This window comes from Macaca mulatta, chromosome 2 (assembly GCF_049350105.2).
Source record: "Macaca mulatta isolate MMU2019108-1 chromosome 2, T2T-MMU8v2.0, whole genome shotgun sequence".
In the NCBI taxonomy this organism is placed as follows: domain Eukaryota; kingdom Metazoa; phylum Chordata; class Mammalia; order Primates; family Cercopithecidae; genus Macaca; species Macaca mulatta.
Window position 1 is genome coordinate 64,305,435 of NC_133407.1, and position 26,517 is coordinate 64,331,951.

At 39.0% G+C, this 26,517-nt stretch overlaps 1 protein-coding gene across 3 annotated transcripts in view; it reads left to right on the top strand.

Annotated features, from left to right (window-relative positions):
• Positions 1 to 26,517, top strand: part of NMD3 (NMD3 ribosome export adaptor) — a 165,640-nt gene that overhangs the window by 45,213 nt on the left and 93,910 nt on the right. The window contains exons 2-3 of one of the 3 annotated variants that reach the window (XM_015131704.3): positions 12,579 to 12,730; positions 13,494 to 13,726. The exons of the other annotated variants lie outside the window; for them this stretch is intronic. The gene's annotated coding sequence lies outside the window, so the exon portion shown is untranslated. The remainder of the gene's footprint in view (positions 1 to 12,578; positions 12,731 to 13,493; positions 13,727 to 26,517) is intronic. 3 annotated transcript variants of the gene reach the window in all.

Sequence of the window (26,517 nt, forward strand, 5' to 3'; positions counted from 1 at the left end):
TGGACTCCACATCTGGTACATAATTAAAATCACATACTTACCAGGTTTTTCATCAAAAATAAAAGTTGCTAAGAGTTAACACTATAACACATGTAATTGAGAGTACTGGAGAAACAGTTTTATGTACAAGGTGTGTAAAGAAAGTAGAAAGTGTTTTTGGTTAAAAAAAAAATTATAAGAAAGCATAAGAATGTGGGTTTTTTCCTGCTTAGTTTATAGGGTTAATGATTGTTTTGGGTTAGATAGAATAAAGCTGAAATTCTGAGCAAGTTCTAGAACGTTTGTGAAAGATTAATCTTATAAAAGAAATCCCTGGTTGGGCACAGTGGTTCACACCTGTAATCCCAACATTTTGGGAGGCTGAAGTGAGAATGATTGCTTGAGCCCTGGAGTTTGAAACCAGCCTGGTAACATAGCAAGACTCTCATCTCTATTAAAAAAAAAAGAAAAAAAAGAAAAAAGGGAGAAGTAGAAGAAATTCTATGGTAAGCATATTGCCTAGAGTTTAAGGGATATTCAGTTTTTCTGTAAATTGAATATTGGAATAAAAGCACAACAGGGTTTTCTTTGGAGCATTAATCTGCTCATTAACAAAAAAATTGTGAAGGATTATAAAAGGTTTGTGAGAATGTTACCTAATGGTCAAACTATTTAAAATTGAATAGATTTGCCTATAAGGTTTTATTAAGAATTGGGTTTGACATTAATGCAAAGGTGAAATTTGGCTTTCTCTCTTGAACAATATTTTCATGTAATGATGAGAGATAATAAAAGATTTGGGTTTGCCTTTTGAATAAACTTCAGGAAAATGAAGGGAGAGAAAAGAGACAACTTGTTTGGAAAGCTAAGGCTTCCTTCTATCAATGAGTAAAGGGTTTTGCCTTTAAAAAATCTTTGAGTTATTATTTTGTCTAAATAAATGACTTGAGATTCTATTTTTAATGTCAAGTGTTTTAAAACTTTGATATTTGACAAACATCCCAAAATCAAATTCTAAATATAGTCATTTTGTGACCTGATTAATCCTTTTAGATGTTAGGTCCTGAAAGTCCAAAAATGATATATTTTGCTTATTTGATATATTAAGGTCATACAGAAAGCACAGTCAAATATAAAATAATGTTTGTCTTTCTTTGGGCTGTATTTGTATAAATGTATTATTCGTATGTGTTCCAAAATTATGCAAAACTCCTATAATTCTAATATGATTTAGTGTACATTATCAGTAATAAAATTATAATTGTTATGCTGAATTATTGTGTGCCACAGAGGTAATCAAATTTTCTCATTGATTGTATCTGACTGTGGCTGCCCTAAGACTCCTTGTCATCCATAGACAATTGTCTTGTTTTAATCCTTTTCAAAAGGCAGTTTATAATCAGCTATAGGACTCTGATGAGTAGTCTTAAATGCAGGTCTCTGATACTATGAAAAATGTGCCATTAAAATATAGAGAAAAAAACCTTCCAAGACTCTCTTGGAAAATTATTGTGTTCATAAATATCAAGCAAAACAGGAATTAATTGCATAGACTGAACAAATAAAAGACAAAATTATGTTTTTATGACATTTTGTTTAAAACATTGCTGATTCTGTTTTGTTTTTCAGAGTCAAGAAAAATTTTCTTTTGATCGATTTATAGCTTTTGACAGTTGGGTAAAGTATAATCCAATTAGGAACATATTTCTTTCTCTCTACCCAATTCCTCCAAAATTTATGAGTATTCATTTGTAAACCAAAAAGTATCTGAGGCAAGTCTCAATCAACTTAGAAGTTCATTTTGCTGAGGTTAAGGACATGCCCATGATACAGCCTTAGGTGCTCAAGGTGGTCAGGCTACAACTTGGTTTTATACATTTTAGGGAATCATAAGACATCAATCAATACAAGTAAGATGCACATTGGTTTGCTCCAGAAAGGCAGGACAACTGCAAGCAGGAGTTTCCAGGTAATAGGCAGATTTAAATATTTCCTGATTGGTAGTTGGTTGAGTTACTATCTAAAGACCTGGAATCAATAGAAAGGAATGTCTGAGTTACAGTAAGGGGTTGTGGAGACAAAGGTTTTATCATGTAGATGAAACCTCCAGGTAGCATGCTTCAAAGAGAATAGATTGTAAATGTTTCCTGTTAGACTTAATGAGTCTGTTCTACAAGTCTTAAGGTCTATGTTGATGTTAATGATAATGAGGCATGTCTGACTCCCACTTCTTCATGGCCGGAACTAGTTTTTCAGGTTAACGTTGGAATGCCCTTGGCTAAGAGGAGGGGTCAATTCAGATGGTTGAGGGACTTATCATTTTATTTTTGGTTTACACTTAACTTATGGCAATATAGTTATTTGCATAAGTGCAATACAAATCTTTTTTTCTTGTATAAGAGGACACAATTAGAGACACTGGTTAGTTTACCGAGGCTTTGTCTGGAAGGCCATGCTTTCAAATATAAACAGACTGCTATAAGGAATCAAAATTGACTTACAGGGCCAATGAAAGACCCTGGGGAAAACCTGGCCTCATATCTTGTCTATACAGTCCCTGTATAGGATTCCTGACCTGTGGTAAGTAAAGAATGTCACTTTCTTACTGGCCCAGGAGCCCCAAGTTATATTGCGACCTCAAGAAGAGAGAAATTGACCCAACTCATACAGGTATTTTCAAGCACAAACCCATGGCTGGACCCAAGGTTTTAAAAGGTCTATATGGGATTTTGTATAAAACAAAGTTTCATCAAAGGCAGTTTAAAAAGGAGCCTATATGGCAAATAATTATTCTTGTTGCACTTTATGAAAGTAATCACATCAAGTATAATATGACTAAAGGTTGTTTTTCAAACAAACCAGTCCTACCATGATTTGTTTTTAATAAAAATGAGGACTGGAAAGAGAGAAATTATGTTTCAAAAACTGTGGTACACCTGTTGTTGAATTCTAGTTTTGTCCATTGTTTTTGTGTATTTTTCTGAACCATAGACTGACCCTGCTTATTCCTGTGATCTCTGCCAGCTGCATAGAAGAAACAAGAGGGATGGGTAATGGTAATCTGTATCATTATGCTAATTCTGAGCATATATTGAAATTGGCTAGCAACCCCATATCAGCTTGGTGCCCAATTCATGGAAAGACTTCTTATTTAGTTTACTTGGGATACTTAGTTTGTTTACTGTTGTTGAGTATATTGCTGTTATACTCTTTAAGTAAGAATGCAAGATAAGCTTACTCAACATTTTCTATAATTGAACACTTATTAATCTTCCAGATATTACCTTTTGTCAGGACCCAGAATTATGAATGGCCCTCACTATACTGATGCTTCCTGACTGAGCTCCTTTCTACCCTAAATACAAGAGATCCTAAGAGTTAGGCAGGAATATCATCGCCCCTACGCAGCCCAAAGAAGCTGTAGAAAAATGAATCTTTGTCCTTCTGCAACCCTTAGGATTAAGTATCCCCTTGTAAAAGGGAGTGGAGAATATGTCAGTGGTGTTTAATCCAGAGCGACCCCTTCTTGAATAGGGGATGGGTAAAATAAGGTTGAGACCTGCTGGACTGCATTTGTATGAGGTTAGGCATTCTTAGTCAAAGGATATTTGTGGTTAAGGGAACAGGTTAATAATGTTTACTGAACAGACTCAGGACTTAACAGACCCAGGAAATGTCCTGATGTTACAATATCTTAAGAATAAAAGCATCCTTAGTTTAAGAATAAGTTTTGTTTTAAAATAATAATATATGTTCTAATGGAAGACAGTAGTTACACAAAGATTAACCATTCTTTGTCACAAGCCCTTGTAGTAGAGTATATCTCATTATTTTTTGCTTTGTTATCTTGTAAACAAGCATTGTACCTAAAGAGTACATGTTCTTCCTCTTGCTTTCAGGAGTGCCCTGCTCTATCTATGGAGTGGCTATACTTTTATCCCTTTACTTTCTTAATAAACTTGCTTCTACTTTATTCTATGGACTCACCCTAAATTCTTTCTTGTGTGAGAGCCAAGAACCTTCTTTTGGGGTCCGGATCGGGACCCCTTTATTGTAACAAAATCAGTAGTACTTTTTTTATAGCTTTATTGAAGTATAATTGATATAAAATAAAAAACTGCATGTTTAGTGTATACAATTTGGTGAGTTTAACATTTTCATATGCATATGGTTTTGGAGAGGGATGAAAATGGGTGGTGGGGCAAAGGTTTGTATTCACCCAGCTCACTTTATTTATTTTTCTTACCCTCCTAGACACTGTAGATATTTCAGTTTGTAGTCTCTGCTATTGAGCAGTCTGGCTCTGTGAGCCATGCAGATAATGTCTCCAGAGAGCCATTAGCATGGGACTTTAGCCATACCTCCCCAGCCATGCCATGAGGGAATTGCTTAGTCATTTTGTTTCTGATTAGATGCCTCACTCATTATCTTCCTGTTGCTGAAATTTGTGACACAAAGAACAATGTATAGCCAATCAGTAGCTAATATTATTTTAATGTAAATTCTTAATAAACAACTTAGGAACTGCCTCTTCTTTTTCTTTAAAACCTACATATAACTCTTACTACTCTGAGGGTATATTCAGGGCAAGTTGAATCTATGTTGCTAGTTGCAGTCCTCAGGCTTGTCCAAAAAGAGTTCATTTTGGACAAGCTTGAGGATTGCAACTAGTAACTTATATTAATTTGGTCTCAGCTTATCTCTTAGGTTGACACTATACACCCAAGTCAAATCCATTTTCCTCAAAGTCCCTTGGCATCCTACTTGGGTTACCATCCTAGCTGTAGCTCTGACCCAGCAGTTCCCTCAAATTAACCTTGGCACTGGCACAGCGCTCAGGACCTTTTCTCTAAGGGGCTTGCTCCTCTGACTCACCCCTCCTCATCAATTCTTTTCTCCAGGGAAATCTTCCTGAGAACTGGCTGCATTATAGAACCAGACTGGGATCCACTCATCTGGTACAGTAAAACCAGATATCTACACCAAGTTTTTTGCACAGTAGAAAGAAAGGCATTTATTTGCAGGGTGCCAAGCAGGAGGACCAGGAAGCTAAATGCTCAAATCCTGACCTCCTTGATGACTTGCAAGGAAGAGTTTTTAAAGGTAGGAGTAAATCTCAGGGTATCAGATGCTACATGCAAAATCGTATATCAGTACATGAAGGCTTTAGTAAAGGTAGAACATCTTGGAGTTGGGGCCTGGAGGGTGACTTATAGGTCATAGGTAGATTCAAAGATTTTCTGATTTGCAATTGGTTAAGTATGCAAAGCTTCATTTAAAAATTTGGAGTCAGGGCCGGGCATGGTGGCTCACGCCTGTAATCCCAGCACTTTGGGAGGCGAGGCAGGCAGATCACGAAGTCAGAAGATCAAGACCATCCTGGCCAACATGGTGAAACCCCGTCTCTACTAAAATACATAAAAAAAATTTAGCTGCGCGTGGTGGTGCACACTTGTAGTCCCAGCTACTTGGGAGGCTGAGGCAGGGGAATCGCTTGAACCTGGGAGTCTGAGGTTGCAGTGAATGAGATCGTGCCACTGCACTACAGCCTGGCAACAGAGTGAGACTCCACCTCAAAAAAAAGAAAAATGGAATCAGTAGAAAAAAAGTGTTAACTTGCTGGGAGAGGGGAGCGACTTTCCCAAAGCCCCTTGAGAGGAAATTTAGAACAAAAAATTATGGTCAAAGTTCAGTCTTCAATTCTCACCTATCTGAAGTCTGCATGCCAGAGGATCCATTCAGTGGGGGTCCTCAATGGGTATCTGACTTTCTAGAAGACAACTCAGACACAAATGTTAAGATGTTATCCTTAGTTTCCATAAGGAAAGGGGAATCTCAGGAACTCTAGCTTTCTTGGCTATTGTTTTAAGCTACTATTACCTTCTTGTTTATAAGTTCCGTATTTACTTCTGAGGCTAGCTCGGTGCTTGGAATTTCCCTTGAAGGAACTCAGAATTTTCCTTTATTTCCATGCTTGGAAGTCTGCAGGCTCCTAAAAGGGGGCCCCTGCTCCACCTCAGCTTCTTTTTGCAATAAGTCCCTTTCTTTTTATCTGCCCCGTAGCTTTTCAGCCTATGCCAGCTGGTGCTGTTCATTCTGTTGCTCCATGCCCCTGAATGATGTCTTCTTCTTTGCATTTCCAACATCTGCCTGGTCACCTGTAGTTTATTTTACTCAAGAACTGGTACTTGTTGGTCTTGGCTGGAGGCCCTTACTAGAAGAAAACATTCAACTACTTATTTGGTGCCTGAGGAATCTCTCTGACTATGTAACAATATAAAATACGTACTCTAGAGCCAGCCTCTCCTGGGTATTGGCATAGTAGGAGTGCCAGACTCTACACCTTGAGATCAAACTCTGGGGAGGCAAGTGCTCTGGGGAGCAACAGATGGAAATAGAAAAAATTTATTTCATTAATGCTTTCTACCTTCTCTGCCTGGCAGTCTATTCCTGTTCTTGGGGTTAGAGAGTGACATCCCATGGGACAGGCCTCATTTCTTGTGGCTAAAAGCAAGAACATGGGCCTGGATTAGAACTCTCATTGAATGGAGAATTAACCATGTACTGATGTGTGACCTCGAGCCATCATACTTTTCTTTGTCTCTATATCCTCATCTGAATAATGAGGCAATTCACCTGAAAAATGGAGTAATCATAGTGCCTGTACTAGTCTATTCTTGCACTGCTATAAAGACTAGGTAATTTGAAAGAAAAGAGGTTTAATCAGCCCACAATTCTGCAGCCTATACAGGCTTCTGCTTCTGGGAAGGCCTCAGGAAAGTTATAATCATGGCAGAGGGTGAAGGGGAGGCAGGCATAGTCTTCACACGGACAGAGCAGGGGGAAGAGAGATAAAATGTGGAGATGCTACACACTTTCAAACAACCAGAACTCGTGAGAACTCAATCATGAGAACAGCATGGGAGAAGTCCACCCCCTTGATTCAATCACTTCACACTAGGATCCTCCTCCAACACTGGGAATTACAATTTGACATCAGATTTGGGTGGGGACACACAGCCAAGCCATATCAGTACCCTTTTCATAAATATGTCAGGATTAAATTATAAAGCTCTTAGCACAGAGGCTAACACATATTAAGTATCAAAAAGTGTGAAAAATAGCACTTCTTTTTTCCCACGAGCCTCTAAGCCTATCACTGAAAAATTATATTCTATCTCAGGAGTCTGTGAAAAACAAAATATCATTCTAAAAAAATTGCTTGTGAAGAAGACTCTCCATTTAAAACTCTGGCCCTTTGCTGTCCTGCTTTCCACTAACAACCTGAGTACATACTTCCAGCTATATCTAGCCAAAAATCAATTAGAACCAGTGCTAGAACTCCATTAAACCTACAAGATGCAATTCCAATTTAAAGGCTACTGCTTTGTTTTACTTCCACGTGTAAGGTACAGATTTATTATTATTATTATTATACTTTAAGTTCTAGGGTACATGTGCACAACGTGCAGGTTTGTTACATATCTATACTTGTGCCATGTTGGTGTGCTGCACCCATCAACCCGTAGCACCCATCAACTCATCATATACATCAGGTATAACTCCCAATGCCATCTCTCCCTTCTCCCCTCTCCCCATAATAGGCTGCAGTGTGTGATGTTCCCCTTCCAGAGTCCAAGTAATCTCATTGATCAATTCCCACCTATGAGTGAGAACATGCGGTGTTTGGTTTTCTGTTCTTGCGATAGTTTGCCGAGAATGATGGTTTCCAGCTGCATCCATGTCCCTACAAAGGACACGAACTCATCCATTTTTATGGCTGCATAGTATTCCATGGTGTATATGTGCCACATTTTCTTAATCCAGTCTGTCACTGATGGATATTTCGGTTGATTCCAAGTCTTTGCTATTGTGAATAGTGCCGCTGTAAACATACGTGTGCATGTGTCTTTATAGCAGCATGATTTATAATCCTTTGGGTGTATACCCAGTAATGGGATGGCTGGGTCATATGGTATTTCTAGTTCTAGATCCTTGAGGAATCGCCACACTGTTTTCCACAATGGTTGAACCAGTTTACAATCCCACCAACAGTGTAAAAGTGTTCCTATTTCTCCACAGCCTCTCCAGCATCTGTTGTTTCCTGACTTTTTAAAGAATGCCATTCTAACTGGTGTGAGATGGTATCTCATTGTGGTTTGGATTTGCATTTCTCTGATGGCCAGTGATGACGAGCATTTTTTCATGTATCTGTTGGCTGTACGAATGTCTTCTTTTGAGAAATGTCTGTTCATATCCTTTGCCCACTTATTGATGGGGTTGTTTATTTTTTTCTCATAAATTTGTTTGAGTTCTTTGTAGATTCTGGATATTAGCCCTTTGTCAGATGAGTAGATTGCAAAAATGTTCTCCCATTCTGTAGGTTGCCTGTTCACTCTGATGGTAGTTTCTTTTGCTGTGCAGAAGCTCTTTAGCTTAATTAGATCCCATTCGTCAATTTTGGCTTTTGTTGCCGTTGCTTTTGGTGTTTTAGACATGAAGTCCTTGCCGATGCCTATGTCCTGAATGGTACTACCTAGGTTTTCTTCTAGGGTTTTTACGGTTTTAGGTCTAACATTTAAGTCTCTAATCCATCTTGAATTAATTTTCGTATAAGGAGTAAGGAAAGGATGCAGTTTCAGCTTTCTACTTATGGCTAGCCAATTTTCCCAGCACCATTTATTAAATAGGGAATCCTTTCCCCATTTCTTGTTTTTCTCAGGTTTGTCAAAGATTAGATGGCTGTAGATGTGTGGTATTATTTCTGAGGGCTCTGTTCTGTTCCATTGGTCTATATGTCTGTCTTGGTACCAGTACCATGCTGTTTCGTTACTGTAGCCTTGTAGTATAGTTTGAAGTCAGGTAGCATGATGTCTCCAGCTTTGTTCTTTTGAGTTAGGATTGTCTTGGCAATGTGGGCCCTTTTTAAGTTCCATATGAACTTTAAAGCGGTTTTTTCCAATTCTGTGAAGAAACTCATTGGTAGCTTGATGGGAATGACATTGAATCTATAAATTACCTTGGGCAGTATGGCCATTTTCATCATATTGATTCTTCCTATCCATGAGCATGGTATGTTCTTCCATTTGTTTGTGTCCTCTTTGATTTCACTGAGCAGTGGTTTGTAGCTCTCCTTGAAGAGGTCCTTTACATCCCTTGTAAGTTGGATTCCTAGGTATTTTATTCTCTTTGAAGCAATTGTGAATGGAAGTTCATTCATGATTTGTCTCTGTGTTTGTCTGTTACTGGTGTATAACAATGCTTGTGATGTTTGCACATTAATTTTGTATCCTGAGAATTTGCTGAAATTGCTTATCAGCTTAAGGAGATTTTGGGCTGAGACAATGGGGTTTTCTAAATATACAATCATGTCATCTGCAAACAGGGACAATTTGTCCTCTTCTTTTCCTGACTGAATACCCTTGATTTCTTTCTCTTGCCTGATTGCCCTAGCCAGAACTTCCAACACTATGTTGAATAGGACATATTTGCTGAGGAGTGCTTTACTTCCAACATATTCTGTTGATTTGGGGTGGAGAGTTCTGTAGATGTCTATTAGGTCCCCTTGGTGCAGAGTTGAGTTCAATTCCTGGATATCCTTGTTAACTTTCTGTCTCGTTGATCTGTCTAATGTTGACATGGGGTGTTGAAGTTTCCCATTATTGTATGGGAGTCTAACTCTCTTTGTAAGTCTCTAAGGACTTGCTTTATGAATCTGGGTGCTCCTGTATTGGGCGCATATATATTTAGGATGGTTAGCTTTTCCTGTTGAATTGATCCCTTTACCATTATGTAGTGGCCTTCTTTGTCTCCTTTGATCTTTGATGGTTTAAAGTCTGTTTTATCAGAGACTAGGATTGCAACCCCTGCTTTTTCTTGTTCTCCATTTGCTTGGTAGATCTTCCTCCACCCCTTTATTTTGAGCCTATGTGTGTCTCTGCATGTGAGATGGGTCTCCTGAATACAGCAAACAAATCCAATTTGCCAGTCTATGTCTCTGATTGGACCATTTAGTCCATTTACATGTGAGGTTAATATTGTTATGTGTGAACTTGATCCTGTCATTGTGATATTAGCTGGTTATTTTGCTCATTAGTTGATGCAGTTTCTTCCTAGCATCGATGGTCTTTACATTTTGGCATGTTTTTGCAGTGGCTGGTACTGGTTGTTCCTTTCCATGTTTAGTGCTTCCTTCAGGATCTCTTGTAGGGCAGGCCTGGTGGTGACAAAATCTCTAAGCATTTGCTTGTCTGTAAAGGATTTTATTTTTCCTTCACTGATGAAACTTAGTTTGGCTGGATATGAAATTCTGGGTTGAAAATTCTTTAAGAATGTTGAATATTGGCCCCCACTCTCTTCTGGCTTGTAGAGTTTCTGCCGAGAGATCTGCTGTTAGTCTGATGGGCTTCCGTTTGTGGGTAACCCGACCTTTCTCTCTGGCTGCCCTTAACATCTTTCCTTTCATTTCAACTTTGGTGAATCTGACAATTATGTGTCTTGGAGTTGCTCTTCTTTGTGGCATTCTTTGTATTTGCTGAATTTGAATGTTGGCCTGCCTTACTAGGTTGGGGAAGTTCTCCTGGATGATATCCTGAAGAGTGTTTTCCACCTTGGTTCCATTTTCCCCATCACTTTCAGGCACACTAATGAGACGTAGATTTGGTCTTTTCACATAAACCCATATTTCTTGGAGGCTTTGTTCATTTCTTTTTCCTTTTCTTTCTCTAGACTTCTCGTCTCCCTTCATTTCGTTCATTTGATCTTCAGTCGTTGATACTCTTTCTTCCAGTTGATCAAGTCGGTTACTGAAGCTTGTGCATTTGTCACGTATTTCTCGTGTCATGGTTTTTATCTCTGTCAGTTCGTTTATGGCCTTCTCTGCATTGATTATTCTAGTTATCCATTCTTCCATTCTTTTTTCAAGATTTTTAGTTTCTTTTCGCTGGGTACGTAGTTCCTCCTTTAGCTCTGAGAAGTTTGATCAACTGAAGCCTTCTTCTCTCATCTCATCAAAGTCATTCTCCGTCCAGCTTTGATCCATTGCTGGCGATGAGCTGCGTTCCTTTGCAGGGGGCATAGGTGGGCAGATCACTTGAGGTCAGGAGTTCAAGACCAGCCTGGCCAACATGGTGAAACCCCATCTCTACTGAAAATCCAAAAAAAAAAAAAAATTAGCTGGGCATGGTGGTGCATGCCTATAACCCCAACTACTCGGGAGGCTGAGGCAGGAGAATCGCTTGAACCTGGGAGGCAGAGGTTGCAGTAAGCCAAGATCGTACCACTGCACTCCAGTCTGGGTGACAGAGTGAGACTCCATCTCAAATTAAAAAAAAAAAAGAAATTTAATACAACTTGGTTTCAGGGCTGGTTTATAGGGGGAATGTGTATCCTGAAAGACTTAGGGGCTCACAGGGAATTTTTTTGTGTGCAATTTGTGAGGAGGCCATCTGAGGAGGTATATGACCTTCTATTACTGTGGAAACCTGGTTTATGTGTAAGGCTGTGTCACAGGGTTGTGAAATTACAGCTATCTGTTTGGGGAAAAAAAGGAAAGTACTATTGTATGACTCAGTTCCCAAGCTTAACTTTCCCCTTAGCATAGTGAGTTTGAGGTCTTGAGGTATTATTTTCTTTCACAATAGCAAAGTCTCTTTGAAAGCTGAAGCCAGCTGGACTTCCTGGGTCGAGTGGGGACTTGGAGAACTTTTCTGTCTAGCTAGAGGATTGCAAACGCACCAATCAGCGTTCTGTGTCTAGCTAAAGGATTGTAAATGCACTAATCAGCACTTTGTAAAAATGCACCAATTGGCACTCTGTGTCTAGCTGAAGGATTGTAAATGCACCAATCAGCACTCTGTAAAATGGACCAATCAGCAGGACGTGGGCAGGGCCAAATAAGGGAATAAAAGCTGGCCACCCGAGTCAGCAGCAGCAACCCACTTGGGTCCCCTTCCATGCTGTGGAAGATTTGTTCATTCACTCTTCACAATAAATCTTGCTGCTGCTCACTCTTGGGGTCCGCACCACCTTTAAGAGCTGTAACACTCACCACGAAGGTCCGCAGCTTCATTCTTGAAGTCAGTGAGACCACGAACCCACCGGAAGGAAGAAACTCCGAACATATCTGAACATCTGAAGGAACAAACTCCGGACACACCATTTTTAAGAGCTGTAACACTCACCACAAAGGTCCGCGGCTTCATTCTTGAAGTCAGTGAGACCAAGAACCCACCAGAAGGAATGAATTCCAGTCTCACCTTTAATAACACTCCTTTCTGAATTTCCCTCACCCACACCTTTCCATGTTTCCCCCACTCACCTGGCCTTCCTTTCACACCCAAACTCACTGCCTCCCAGGGAAAACCACTACTGTCAGCTTGCTGTGTAGTTTTCCAGGTTCTGTTCCCCACAAGACACTAAGAGATGAATTTCTAAATGTGTATAAATAAGTGTGGGTTGGACTTAATGATTCACTTTTAACCAATAGATTAGGGCAAAAGTAGTGGCAACTCGCTTTTAAAAATTACATTAAAAGAGACTCCGGATCTCTCTCTCTCTCTCTCCCCCCGCCCCATCTCCCTTTGAACCTTTGTTCTAAGGGATGCAAGCTGCCATGTTGTGAACAGCTCTAAGGAGAATCCATGTGGCAAGCAATGGATATCTCTGGACAACAGCCAGTTTGAATCTCAGGCCTGAAAACAGCCACAAGAGAGATGGAAGCTGTCCATGCCCCTTGAGCCTTAAGAGGGTGGTAAGTACAGCCAACACCTTGATTATGGCCTCCTACTTTAAACCAGGGCCAGGCATAGTAGCTCACTGCTGTAATCCCAGCACTTTGGGAGGCCATGGCAAGAGGATCACTTGAGGTTGGAAGTTCAAGACCAGCCTGTGTAACAGAGCGACACTCTGTATCTATAAAAATTTAAAAAATTAGCTGAGCATGGTGGCACATGCCTGTAGTCCTGTAAATTAATAGCAGATTAGTTGTTTGCCACATGCAAAGTCCAGTTAATGAGTTCTGGTACCAAAAAAAAGGTGAACTTATTCTGAAGCTAGCTTGGAGAAGGGACACAAAGTATCCTGCCTTTGAATGTGCTGCTTCACCATTGAAACAGAAAGCGGATACTTTTAGGTAAGGAGGGATGTGAGTAAGGGCAAGGGGTCCCCCTGCTCACTTGGTGCCTTATCTCCTAGCCAAGGGGGCATGCTTTTGATATGTCCTCCTGGTGGATAGAAGTCCAGAGGCCATCTCTTAGAGGTGAGAGTTCCATAAATTAATTGTCAACTCTCAAGGAGAGATCTGTCTTGGAGGACATAGTTAGAAGAACTGGACCTGCGGGGAATGTCTGTTAAGGGGGAGGTGGAAGGTTATATTTGCATTTCTCAAAGGCTAAGTAGGAAATAGGCAACAGCGGGAAAGGGGAGAGGAGAAAAGAAGAGTGGATAATAAAAAGTAATAGTCATCCCCCTCCCCCCACTGTTTTTTTTTGTTTTTTGTTTTTTGTTTTTTTAAGAAAAAATGGGAGCACTGTTATAGTCCTAGCTACTTGGGAGGCTGAGGCAGGAAGACTGCTTGAGTCTATGATGTTGAGACTGCTGAGAGCTGTAATCATGCCACTGCACTCCAGACTGGGCAATAGAGTGAGATCCAGTATCAAAAAAAGAAAAGACAGGAAAAGAGACTCTAAGCTGTGCCTGATTCTTAGACCCAAGCTGGGAGACAATGAATGTATGTTTCCTTAAACTGGTAAGTTTTGACATAATTTGTTATGCATTTCTATGTTATTGTCAGTGAATCTGTACAGTTCTGAAGCAACCTCAATTCTTGCCTCCTCAGAAGACAAAATTTGATGAGGGCCATAAGAAAGAGTGAGAGACAGAGGCAAGTTTTAGAGCAGGAGTGAAAGTTTATTAAAAAACTTTAGAGCAGGAATGAAAGAAAATAAAATAGACTTGGAAGAGGGCCAAGTGAGTGACTTGAGAGATCAAGTGTGTGGTTTGACCTTTGATTTGGGGTCTTATACATTGGCATTCCACTTGTTCAGTGACCTGCCAGCATTTGGGAGGGACTGCATGCACAATGTGTATACTGGAGTGGTAAGCGTGCTCACTGGAGGCATTCTTACCTTACCAGTCCAATGCTCCTAGGTCATATGTCAGTTCAAATTCACCATTTTGTCTCTTATTGTGCATGCTTGAGCCCACTTGTACAAATCCAGAGATCTTATCAGGAAACTGCTGATGACCAGTTTTCAGGTTGGGAGAGTACCTCTTCCTGGTGCTGGCTGTGACCAATTTTTATTTTAGAGAGATAATTAACAATTGCCTGACCATCACTTGATGGTCACCTGATACTCCTGTTTGGGGGTGAGGGCCTCTCGTGCCCTGCTCATGTCTTCCTGACTACCTCCTGTAACATTTTCCCCCTCAAGGGTTCAAGACCCCAATTCTTTGGGTAAAATGGACAAAGATCAGTCTTCTGTAACTATTTCCTGCTGACAGAGGGGCAGTGGTGGTTGTTTCGTGGGTCTTGGCCTCTTGCTAGCTGACAGGGCAGGGTGGCACCATGTGTTGGTGAAAGCAGTATCCAGCCAGGTCCAAGGGAGACAAGGGCAGGATTTCACCTCTGTCATGTCTCACTGATGGTGTCCCCCTGTAGGAGGATAAGTCACAAATATTGACAGGACAGTATCCCTCACTGAGTATCATCTGGAGCTTGGTGGCTTGAAGGTGAGAGAAGATAGAAATATGCTACAAATTTTATTTATGGGAGTATATTTACTCATTGTTAAAAGCTGTAAATAGCTTAAGAAAAGTTTTCTTGATTCCGAAAAACAAAGGATCTGTAATGTTCTAAGCAAAAATCCTTAAAAGGATTGTTTTAGTTTTATACTAGTTCAGTCTGTGCAGTTATTCTGTTCTGCTTGATATTCATGAACATTTCATTCTCCATGAGAGTCTTGGAAGGTTTTTTCTCTATTCTAGTGTCACAATCTCCAGGGTTATCAGAAAACTGCATTTAACAGCATCTGTTAGAGGTCTATAGCTGATTATAAAACCACCTTTTAATGAGGATAAAAACAAGACAACAATTGTCTATGGATGACAAAAAGTCTAGGGCAGCCACAGTTAAAGACACAATGGACAAAAAAATTTGTTACCTTTGTGACACACAATAATTTAACATAATTACAATTATTACTGATAATGTATACTAAGTCATATCAGAGCTATAGGAATTTCACCCAATTTTAGAACACATACCAATTACACATTTATACAAATACTCAAAAAAGGCAAAGTTTGCCTTTGTATTAGTGTACTACTGATGTCAAGCCTAGTTCTTAATGAAACCTTATAGACAAATCTATTCAATCTTAATTAGTTTGACTATAAAGTAAGATTCTCAGAAACCTTTTATAATTTATTACATTTTTTAAAGAGCATATTAATTATTTAATAAAACTCTATTATGCTTCTATTCAATTGTTCAATGTATGGATAAACTAAATAATATCCCCTTAATTTTAGCCATTGTGTTTACATATAGAATTTCATTTGCAAGAATAATCTTTCACAAAACCTCCACAACTTGCTTAAACATTCAGCTTTATGCTATTTAACTTAAAACAATCCTTTAACGCTCTAGACAAAAATAACCCACATTCCCTTCTCTTCATAAACTCTTTTACCAAAAGTACCTTCTACTTTCCTTACACTCCTTGCATGTAAAACTGTCTTTTCAATAGTCTCAAATACATATTACCTGTTAATTCTTAAAACTTTTACATTTGGTGAAAAACCTGGTAAGTAAGTAATTCTAATTATGAACTAGTTGGGGAGCCTAGGACATCAGATAGAAGTGCAGCTAAGGTCTGAATCTTTTCAGCGTAGCTAGGGGGCATGGCTAACTCTGTGTATACCCAGCTTTAAAGTAAATAAGTTGTACAATTAGAAGTCATAGTAGCAGTTTATGACCCTAAAGTATTTAATAGACCTAATACCCTTTAAAACTGTACATTTTTATAAATTCCCTTTCATGAATCTTTTCCTGACTTACACAAACCATCTATGACATGCTTGGACTTTCTGACCTGTTCTAAACATCCTTCTTTTTAAACAACCAGTCATTTTACTTTAGGAGAAGAATTTACTATACAAGATCCTTTCTCATATAAAATCTCTTTTCTTTATAATGTTCCTTGACAAAAATACCTCTTTACCTTTATAACCTTCAAGTTAAGACAAAAGTCATTTTTCTTCTGTTAGGAAGCTATGGTTTATACTGCACGTTGCTGTGTGAGTCCTGTAAAGGAGGAGAAGATAAGGGGTTTATCTACATACTGTAGAAGTTATGATCCCCTCGAGAAGAGAATGCTTGGTTAAATTTTTTTCTAAAGCTTGTCTGAATAAGTGTGGGTTATTTCTAAACTCCTGAGTTAAGACCATCAGGTTAAAGTTATTGCTTAAAGACTTAAGTAGCTTTCCCAGGAGAAACAGGTGTATTTGAGGAAAAGATGAATTTAGATTTTGGGTAAATATTAAGCAGGCACCCATCTCAGAAAGCATATTTTTGTCCAAAAGGGGTATGAGTTATTTATTTTGGAGGTAAAGGGTGCCATTTGCCCCCATTAACTGGCAGGATTTAGAGAGTTGCTTAGAGAAGGAGATTCACACAGAGTAGGTAGCTCTTGAACCCAAAAGGAAAATTTATAATTTTGTTTGCCCCCTCCAGAGTTGCCCTTGGCCCTTTCCTGTTGATGGCCATGTCCAGGTTGGATGCCAGCCAGAACAGAGAGACCCCTCAGCTCAAGCTCATCAGGTGTTGGGACTCTGTCCATGGGAGCCCTCAGCTGTCATGTTAGTCCCATTTCCAGCTTGTGGTAAAGGGGGCAAGCTGTGCAGGGCATTTTCCCATTTATCCCATTGGGGTAGTTTGCCTTCCACTGGCCTGGCTTCCTGCACCAATGGCTGTTACTTGAAGGAGTGTCCTTACAGCAACCTGGAGGGAGCTGGAGAGCTTGTAAAGTAGCCAATAGTTGAGCCTTCCTCTTGTTCCTTCTTTTCCTTAGCCCTATTCTCCTTATTCTGCTCTCAGTTATAAAAATGGAGGAGGCTAATTTGAGGATTTTCTGCATAAGGGCACTGGGTTCTAAGACTGACTTTTATAATTTTCTCCCAGTTTATTTTTAGACCAAAGAGTATTACAACAAAAAAAAGTAGTTTTTTATTGTTGCTGTTTTAAGGTTTGGGAGAATCAAACTTTTCTTAGTTTTTTTTTGGAATGCATCAAAGAGGTGTGTCCTGTGGTATGGAGACACCATCACCCATCCATGAAGATAGAACAAAGGAGAAAAACAAGGAAAAGGAAAAAGAAGGTGTTTCTTCTTACTTTCCTGTTATCCTGATAAGGTATCCCCCATTCATCTTTAGGGTTTCAGAATAAACCTGTCTTACCATGTACACTTAACCTTGGTCTCATCTTGTCACAATTACCCACTTGAGAACTGAGGAGATACCAGAGTAAACCGTGGGCCTCCTGTTCATCTGTGGGGTTCCAGAATGAACTGGTTTTTCTGTATAGCTTCAATCCTGCCATCATCTCTGTTCTAACGGTAATCTGTTAGCCTGTGACCAACCTCCATCTCTGTCCTATGGGTCTCTTGCAGCTACAGCCTTGGGCTGGCCTATATCCTTGTCTCCATGACTTAGAGTGACTCTCACTCAGAGCATTCTATCAACAAAATGATTATCTCTTTTCTCAGATTTCCATTTCCCATGTTTTTTAAGTAGAGGAGAAGCTAATTTTTTTAGCTAACTGCTGCAAGGAGGCTGAACTCCCTCCCTTCAAATATAACCTTCAGGGTCTTGATGCATGTTGATAAGGATGTGGAAGTGATTAGAGAAATGGAGCCTAGAGGAGGAAGTGAGAGGAATACCTACATATGTAGGAAGAAAGCCTACATATGCTTGCAAATACAACAGCCCTTGGATTTAAGAGGGCAACATTTATTTGCCCTTTGACATAAAGGCATAACCTCTGGAGAATGTGGGGCTTGGAGTAAGAATTCACAAATAGCAAAGGAAGAATTATCCTATCTCTCAAAAAGGTGCTAACTCCAAAAAAGTAAGTAGGTGGGGTCCTTGGAGGACCACACAGTGAGGCCCTATGCAGGTGGACAAACTCAATTCAAAGCCACAGGAAAAACTGGGCCTGGGACATAACAGGGATGAAAAGTGTATGGTAAGACATACAGAGCTGGGAGAGCTAGGATTCCAATTAGTGTCTGTCCTGGCAATGTGCCAGCAGACAGGGGCAAGGAGCCCATTTCTTTACTGCTATGCAAATGCAGCAAGAGCTGTGGGTGCATGAAAAAAGCAGAGAAAAGGCAGACTTGCTTATGAGGTGGATGGTCTAGTGAGTGCACAAGGCCATTTCAGAATATACACAGAGAAAACAGGACAGTAGGTGGTGCAGTTTCTTGGGAAAGAGAAAATTTTACTTGAAAAAGCAGAGGAAACCCCAGATGTTGCATGATTTTAGCCTTTAGCCCTACCACTCTTGCAAGCCTCTTGTCGAGGAGGGGCACTAGTGTCTCGGGTCTATTTGGTACAGGCTCCAAGTTCCTTACCACCCCCATAAGCCACCCATCAGAGTGAATTGAGAGATTGATCAAGGGTAGCAGAGTCACTCTGGCTGGAAGGAATTGTTCTGGAGGTTGGTTAGTAAGCAGGAGAGTGAAAGGGAGAAGAGTATCACATATGGGGGTTGAGTGCCTCCAGTTGAAGAAGGCAAGGTGTTGAGCTGTCTTACCACTGGGGAATGGGAATGTATCTGAGTCATGCAGCACTAAAGTATGTTAGCAGTGGAAGATATTTGTGTCACATGATGCCAAAGTATGTTAGTGGCAATGAATCTGTATGAGTCTGCAGCAACCTCAATTCTTGCATCCTTAGGAGAAAGAATTCAACCAAGACACATAAGGCAGAGTGAGAGACTGAGGCAAGTTTTACATACATCTGGAGTGAAAGTTATCAAAAAGTTTTAGATTAGGAATGAAAGGAACTAAAGTACACTTGGAAGAGGGCCAAGTGGGCAACTTGAGAGATCAAGTGCAGGGTTTGACCTTTGACTTGGGGTTTTATACATCAGCATGCTTCTTGGGGGGTTACATCCCTTTTCCCCTGATTCTTCCCATGGCCTGAGCTGTCTGTAAGCACAGTGGTCTGCCAGCACTTGGGTGGGAACACATGCTCTGTGTTTACTGGAGTTGTATGCATGCTTACCTAGGCATTCTTTCCTTACCAGTCCGATGTTCTTCATACATATACCAGTTAAACTCCACCATTTTGTCACTTAGTGTGCATGCTTGAGCCCACCTGCCCACCTCCAGAGATCTTATTGGGAGGCTGCTGATCACCAATTTTCAGGTGTTTTTATTTATTGGGAGACTGCCTTTCCCTGGTGCTGGCTGTGACCAATGATTATTTTAGAGAGACAATTAACAACTGCCTGACCATCACCTGATGATTGCTTAACATTCCTGGTTCGGGGAGAGAGAGCTGTTTACTGGTAAGGGCCCTCTGAAGAGTCCTGAGGCAGCACAGGGTATCACATGGTGAGGGAACTAAGTATACCAATGTACTAGCTCAGGTCTCTCTTCCTGTTCTTATTAATCCACCAGTTCCCCTTCCCTTATATAATCCATTAATCCATCAATGGATGAAGTTATTCATGAGGGCTCTGCCCGAATCACTTCTGAAAGGCCCCCCCTTACAATGCTGCCATATTAGAGATTATATTTCAATATGAGTTTTGGAGGCTACAAATATTCAAACCATAACGCTACATCAGGAAGATTCCTTGTCCCTGAGAATGGTAAAGAAAATGCCAACTTCCCTCATCAAAAATGAGAAAACACAATTTATTCTCTGGAGTGATTCTGCTATGATAGAAAGTCCATCTCAGGTATAACTGTATAGCTGCAATTTTTACCATGTAAATTCATGCATTTATTTATTTTAAGCTTTAAATTTGTTTAAAAATTGTAATGTATGATATTTACATATATAAATAATATGCATAGTCCCCTGAAGACTTTATTAAGAATATAATGGAAGAATTAAGATTTTGGCTGGGTACAGTGGCTCATGCCTGTAATCCCAGCACTTTGGAAGGCCAACGTGGGATTATCACTTGAGGCCAGGAGTTCAAGACAAGCCTGAACAACATAGAAAAACCTTGTCTTCACAATTTCCTTTTTTAATTAGCTGGGCATGGTGGCACATGCTTATAGTTCCAGCTACTCAGAAGGCTGAGGTGGAAGGATTGCTTGAGTCCAGGAGTTAGAAGCTACAGTGAGTTATGATCACACCACTGCACTCCAGCCTGGTGACAGAATGAGACCCTGTTTCTAAAAAAAAAGAAAAGAAAAGAAAAAAGAAAAAAAAATAAAAATCTTCAAATTTTTTGATTTCCAAAGCCTAAGATAATTTATTGTTCTGTTCATCTTAAAAATGAAAAAGTAGTAGAACAATAAATTAGAAAATCTTAGTGACAACTGACAGTGAATTGATGGTGGGATCTGAAAGTTGTATTTCTCTAAAAATAAATATGTTGGGGATTCAAACATTCTCATTACTGCTGCCAGTTATGCTGTTACTGACCAAAGTTACTTCAAGTGGCTACTGTTTCTCAAGTGGAGCTAATAGTTACTTCAAATGGCTAATCTTTCTCAAGTGAAGCAAAGTATTTGCTTCCAAATTACATACTTCACCTGGTCTGTTTTGCTTACATTAAATTCAGTAGCTAACCTCTGTGTGTTCATTCACAAAATACTTCGAAAGTTTACATGACATATGACTATCACATCTTCAGTCTACCAGAGAGTCTAAATTTCCATCTGAAAAAGTAGCAAAATAGCTCTAAGCAAACATTTCTTCCTTAAAACTCAACATTCCATTTTATTTTGTTTTTGTTACATCTCACCTTCTAGACAGCAATTTTATGCCTCACAGTCTTGATTTCATCAAGAAATATTGTTGGAGATGGAGTGGAAAGTATTTCCTATTTGTTACTCATTCTTCTAGTCTTAAATTAGTTTTTCTTCTGACTTTTTATAGACAGATATCATGTGTACAATATATTAATGAAAATAGAAATCTGGATTTCAACCTCCTTTGTCTCTTTGGCTCCCTCTTTTCTAGGAACTGATCCTTGTCTCCACTTGTCCTCTTTCCTCTGTCTTACTCTACAATGGACTGAGTGTTTATGTCCCCCAACCCTTTAAATTCATATGTTGAAATCCTAACCCCTAATGTGATGGTATTAGGAGGTGGGCCCTTTAACAGGTAATAAGGTCGTGAGAGTTGAGTCCTCATAAGTGAGATTAGTGCCCTTATAAAAAAGGAACCCAGAGAGCCCTCTTACCCTCTTTCCACCATGAAGTAACCAGTCTACAAACTGGAAGAGGGCCCTCACCAGAATCTGACCATGGTGGCACCCTGGTATCAAACTTCCAGCCTCCACAACTGTGAAAAATAAATTTTTGCTGTTTATAATCCACTCAGTCTGTGGTGCTTTGTTATGGTAACCCAAACTAAGGTACTCCCTTATGCTTGACCTCATGACATGACTTTATCACAGTGGAAATACCCCTGATTTAACCAGTTTACCCTACTTCTTGGCCACAGTGATATACTCAGGGAATCTGAATCAAAGGTGGGACAACCAGCATCCCTCTGCAGGCATTTGGAATTTAGAGCAAGAAATTCTGGGCTTATTCTTTCTGGTTTTGAAACAGAGGAGATAGAAACTCAGAAGATACAGTAAATATTTTCCAGCTTGTGAAAAGTAGGCCAACCCAGAGAGGAGAAAAAAAGCCAGTTCAGAAAGAGAAGCAGAATTGAAAGCTGGGGCAGAAAGACTTCCTTGCCTAGCTGTACCCTGCTCTTGGACCATTTGAATCACCACTGCTTCCTTATGATACTTACCTTTTTTGTTTGTTTGCTTGTTTTAGCTAGTTAGAGATAGTTTCTATTACTCATAACACAATAAAAATGTTAACTAATATAATATTTTCAGCAATAAATTTTGGGGTGAATTTATCCTACTTTAATTGTTTTGTTAGGCATTTGTTATAATGGTCAAGAAAGGAATTTCCTCAGGGAATTTTTCTTCTGTTTTTCCACCCCAGATATAAATTTTAAGTACATGTCTCTTTATTTCTCACTAGAGTCAGTATTACATATCTTTTTGTAAATGAAATACAAAGGATTTGCAGCAAAATATGAAAAGCCTGGAATGATCTAGTATAGTATCTAAATAAAACTTCCTTTCAAGACAAAACTCCTCAAAGAGGACAAACTTGTGGGGATAGAATTCAAATTTAAGAGGGCACAGATCATAAAACCAAAGAACAAGAATACCTAGATTAAATGTGGGTGGAGGTAGGAAGGGACAGTCAGAATATTTCAGAATGTAAGCTGCCATAATCTTGATAGCTTTGAAAAACATCCAAAAAAGAGAGCTCTAAAATGGTAAGGTTTGAACAGAAAGTTATCTAAGTGTGGGTAGAAAGTTAAATGATAAAATATTATCCAAAACTACATCTCCTTTATAAAAAAGCTCAGGAAAACTTTGGCATAAACATTGAGCTACAGAAAAGATAGAGATCAAATTCCATTAAAGTATAAGGAAAGAGAGAATACTATTCCTACAGATAATAAAACATGCCAAAAACATTGTCATACAGCAGATGAAAATTATAGTCTAATATTTCAAAACTAGCTAGGAGACACAAAAAATGATATAAGAAATGAAAGAACAAATAAATCAGAATTTGAGGTGATAGAACTAAGAAGATAATTTTAAAAATTATTAAGAAACAGAACAAATAAAAGTATAACTAGAAAAAATAAAAGATAATATCTCAAGAGAAATACAAGTAAAAAGAAAAATTTTAAGGATTTAAAAGAAAAAAGAGAGAGATAAAAAGGATTAAAAAAAGACACACAAGGAAGATCCCACATACATATAAAAGGCATATCTAAGGAAAATTTTAGCAATAAAATACTGAAATCTATCATTTGAGAAGCCAAAATAAAATGAGAATTGAAACTAAACATTGAGAGGACACTCAGTTTATCTGATAAAATTGGCTTGGAATGATCATCACTGAGATGTAGTCTAGTGAAATTATTGTACTTTAAAGGAAATAAAAATTATTTAGAAAATCCAGAATAAAAATACCAAATCATTCATACAGGAAACAAAGTCATATTATCTTCAAACTTTTCTATCTCAAAATTTTACGCTTGAAGAAAATTGAGTAACAATGCAAAGAAGAAATATGAAGCAATGATTTTATATCTAAACAAGCTGTTATCAGCAGGCAAGAACTCAGGGAATATTACTCTTTATGAATCTACAGGAGAAGGGGATTCAGACAAAATACATGGGGAGGCATTGACAAAATGAGTCATGATGAGCATTGATTATAATTTCTAGCAAAACTAAGACACTAAATGAGAGATATAAGGAAGATAATGTGGTACATAATGGCGGAATGCTCTGACAGTGTGGATATGGTACAATTGTAAAAATGTGGTGTAAGAATGGGAAGAGCATATGCAGAAGAATTTTTAACTCTTTTCAGTAATTGTATTGATGGTAATGTTGATATTGCTATTGGCTCCTACTGACTAAAGATGGAGCAACTTGAGCATCACTAAATATAAAAGCAATGGGTCAAAGCATAGCAAATGTACTTAAACCCATGATTTCATCCTGATTAAAAAAAAACCTAATTGTTCATTATGATGGTTAATTTTATGTGTGTTAACTTGACTGGGTAAGTTGATAGCTTTTCTTTCAAGGTGTGTCTTTGAGGAGAGTTTTGTAAGAGAGTAGTATTTGAATCAGTAGACTGAGTAAAACAGATCTGCCCTCACTAGTGTGGGCTAGCATTATCCAATTAGGCACAGGAAGAGTGAATTTGCTATCTATTCTTGAGCTGAGATATTTACCTTCTCTTGCCCTCAGACATTGGAGCTCCTGGCTGTGGGGTCTTTGGACTCCAGGATTTGCATCAGCATCTCCTGACCCCCAAGTCTTTGGACCTTTGGCCTTGGACTGAGAGTTATGCCATTGACTCCCCTGCTTCTTAGGTCTTCAGATGCAGACTGAATTACACCACTGGCTTTCCTTGTTCTCCAACTTGCAGGCAGCATACTGTGGGACTTCTTGGCCTCCATAATTGTGTGAGTCAATTCCCTTAATAAATCTTCCTTATCTATCTATACATATTCTTTTGGCTATTTTCCTAGAGAACCCTAATATAGTCATCACGGAAGAGGCCAGAAATCAACTTTTTATTTGAGAACTGGCAAATAAAAGAAAACAATCAAGCATTTATCCTGCCTTTCCTATGTAAACTGTGCCACCAAGATACCAAATAGTAGGTGAGGTGAAGTTTCTCTTGATGAAAGTAGTCCATCAAATTACTGAAAAAAAATTTGAATATCAACATCTTTTGCAATTCTAGTGAATTACTGGATCTAAACATTGAGAATCAATGGCTGATAGCATTACAAAAAGGCAGAAAAACCAGGCTGGGCATGGTGGCTCACAACTGTAATCCCAGCACTTTGGGAGGCAGAAGTGGGAGGAGAGAATGATTGAGCCCAGGAGTTCGAGATCAGCCTAGGCAACTAAGCAAGACACTATCTCTTTAAAAAAAATTTTTTCCTGGAAAAACATAAACCCACCTATGAAGTAGTATTGGCAAAACTCATCATCATCATCATCATTATCATCCCTAAATGTGATTCAGCCTGGAGATCCAGGAGAGTGCTTTATGTTGTAGCATACAATCCAAATTACTGAGCATTCTCTTTTGGTGTTTGAAAAAGCCAACTGCTTCTGTATCTCAGAGTGAAGCAATTTTAATTATTTGGTGACTGTGAAGCAGTAGCCTTATTGAAGAATGTACCCCATCTCTTTTTTTTTTAGTATATTCTCCTAAGAGTATTTAACTAGAAAATGGGAACAAACTCACCAGCAAAGATTAGATTAAGGGTGTTATCTTCTAAATGGTCTGAAGGTAACTATAGGCAGGAGGGATATAGAATAGAGAGACCAGTATGTAAATGATAAGCATATATGTTAAAAATTGTGTCCTCTGGCCGGGCTCAGTGGCTCATGCCTTTAACCCTAGCACTTTGGGAGGATCACTAGAGGCCAGGAGTGCAAGACCACCCTGGTCAACATAGTGAGACCCCATCTCTATTTAAAAAAAATGAAAAAGAATCTCTCTGTACATAAAATTGTGTCCTCTACTCTTCAGCCCCCGAATCTTAACAAAAAATTACGTCTGGATTAAGTGAGCTCTGTGTTCAGAGGTGCTAGAGGATGCAGCCCCTCCCCCAACTTCTAAGCATCTCCCCCTACCTGCCCTGCATGCTTCTGCCCTAGTGATTCATTCTGGAAACTCCATCCTCTCCAAAGCCATGGAAAGTGTGTCTTCCTCACATTGTGTCCCTAAATCTTTTTTTTTTAAAGAAAGAGACATTTCTTTAAAGTGTCTAGATAAAGACTTTGGTTATGGTTTTGACAGTAGACCAGAAGTTTTTGGACAGATACCATACCAAACATTCCTACATTCTGTAAAGCAGCAGTTCATGAACTTCAACCCTTAAAATAATCCCAGGCCCCAAATCTGCACCAGCAAGAAGTCAGTTGCTAGAGTTGTGTACCCTAAGGAAGGGCATTCTCCCAAATTTTACCTCAAATATAATATTGGAAGACAACAGACCCGGCAAATCCTTCTAGCCTGATTTATGAATTTTTAAAATTTGGATATTTGATCTATCTTAAATTTGTTTTGGCAAAGGGAATGAGGTAGTTTCAACTCCATCTATTAATTATTTTCTCCCTAATTTTTGAAATACAAGCTTTATAATAAAATCTCATATGATTTGGGTCTGTTTCTGGACTTCATTCTGTTTCATTGATCTATTTATTAATATAAAACTACTACATTTTAAAAAATGGTACTATGAGGCCACTGTATTATTGCATGATATAGAAGGAACTACTGAAAACCTTTGTCTCTGGAATTTCAAAAATCAGGGAGCTTCAAGGAATAGGAGACCTTCCTTCTGGAATTCAGCCATTAAGGTGACTAAGCTTTACCAACTCACGTTCTGGGAGATGTTTATTCCAAGATTTCAAATTCCTTGGAATATGGTTGGCTCAGCTTAGGCCAGGTATCAATTTCAGAATCATTTATCTATTTTGTTGGGGGGGGGGGGACAAGTGAATATGATTTCCAGGTGCCCAACACTATATTTTAAAGAAACATAGTGTTGTGACCTGAATGGTGCTCCAAAAACTGTCTGCTTCACTATGCTCACCCACCCTTCTCATACACCTGAGCCTTCCCTCTCTCTGCATAGTGTACCTTTCCCATACACAATTGCAGCTACCCTTTCCAATAGGAGAGGGTGCAAACTCCTGCTTCTGTATTGATCTAGAAG